We start from the raw sequence: 1,863 nt of genomic DNA, 5'->3' as shown, positions 1-1,863 counted from the left end.
TCTGAATGAGAAAAACATGTTCACAAGTTTACATTGAAAGTGTTTCAGTTTTAAAACCAGTGTACTAAGCTGAACACACTTTTTACTTCTAAACTGTTAAAGTGAATTATCATACAGGGGCTGATTGGCCAGGGCTTTGACAGTGACAAAATGGCCTGTCTCTGATTGGATCATTAAGCTGTGATGTCAGTGAATATGGGTTGGACAAGAGAAGGGTAGAGAGACATAGAAAGAGACAGAGGTAGGGAGAGAGAGAAAGAGAGAGAGAGTGGTAGAGAGTATGTTTCTGTGAATGGTAGAGAGACATAGAGTGTGTGTTAGAGAGAGAGAAAACTTTCTGAAATTCAAAGGATTTTCTGGGAGAGAGAGTGTGTGTGAAAAAGAGAGAGCGAGAGAGAGAGAGAGACCACAACTCGCTCACACACACACACAGAGCTTGTCACTCTCACACATCTCTCTCTCTCTCTCTCTCTCTCTCTCTCTCTCTCTCTCTCTCTCTCTCTCTCTCACTCCCAGAAAATCCTTTGAATTTCAGAAAGTTTACTCTCTCTCTGTTACACACACTCTATGTCTCTCTACCTGTTAATAACGTTAATAGTTACACTGCATCCTACATTGTAAAAAAAAAAAAATGTTGTTTTTACAGTAATGTACCGGCAGCTGTGGTTGCCGAAATAGCACCGTTAAATTATGGTAAAACATTTCCTCCATTTACAGTAATAAATTGTATTGATACTGTTGATTTTACAGTTAATACATGTGGTTATTTCAATATTTTATTGTAAAAAAAAATGTTCCTAGATGGAAAAATAAACATAGTTATACCTGAAAATTCACATGGAAACATGTTATTGTGGGCAGCACGGTGGTGCAGTGGTTAGCACTGTTGCCTAACAGCAAGAGGGTTCCAGGTTCGAAACCCGGTCTGGACCCTTCTGTGTGGAGTAAAAAATGATAGAAAAATATTGAAATAAGCACATTTTTAAACTGTAAACTCTATGCTTGATTCAGTATTTTACCAGTTTGAACATTTAGAACACATTGTTTTACCAATAAAAATAACATGTTTCCATGTAAATTTTCAGGTAAAACTATGTTTATTTTTCCATCTAGGAACATTTTTTTTTACAATAAAATATTGAAATAACCACATGTATTAACTGTAAAAATCAACAGTATCAATACAATTTATTACTGTAAATGGAGGAAATGTTTTACCATAATTTAACGGTGCTATTTCGGCAACCACAGCTGCCGGTACATTACTGTAAAAACATTTTTTTTTACAATGTAGGATGCAGTGTAACTATTAACGTTATTAACAGGTCTGTTTTTTTTTTATCACTTCTCCAACGACAAATCCTTGCTGAAATTCAAAGGATTTTCTGGGAGTGAGAGAGAGAGAGAGAGAGAGAGAGAGAGAGAGAGAGAGAGAGAGAGAGAGAGAGAGAGAGAGAGAGAGATGTGTGAGAGTGACAAGCTCTGTGTGTGTGTGTGAGCGAGTTGTGGTCTCTCTCTCTCTCGCTCTCTCTTTTTCACACACACTCTCTCTCCCAGAAAATCCTTTGAATTTCAGAAAGTTTTCTCTCTCTCTAACACACACTCTATGTCTCTCTACCATTCACAGAAACATACTCTCTACCACTCTCTCTCTCTTTCTCTCTCTCCCTACCTCAGTCTCTTTCTATGTCTCTCTACCCTTCTCTTGTCCAACCCACATTCACTGACATCACAGCTTAATGATCCAATCAGAGGCAGGCCATTTTGTCATGTGCTTATTTCAATATTTTTCTGTGATAAACTTTTTTTTGACATTTTATAAATGTATTGTTTTACCTGGAAAAAAACCCCGCCCAACAAAAC

This window comes from Toxotes jaculatrix, chromosome 18, assembly GCF_017976425.1.
Source record: "Toxotes jaculatrix isolate fToxJac2 chromosome 18, fToxJac2.pri, whole genome shotgun sequence".
Lineage (NCBI taxonomy): Eukaryota > Metazoa > Chordata > Actinopteri > Toxotidae > Toxotes > Toxotes jaculatrix.
This window is presented reverse-complemented; position numbering follows the sequence as displayed.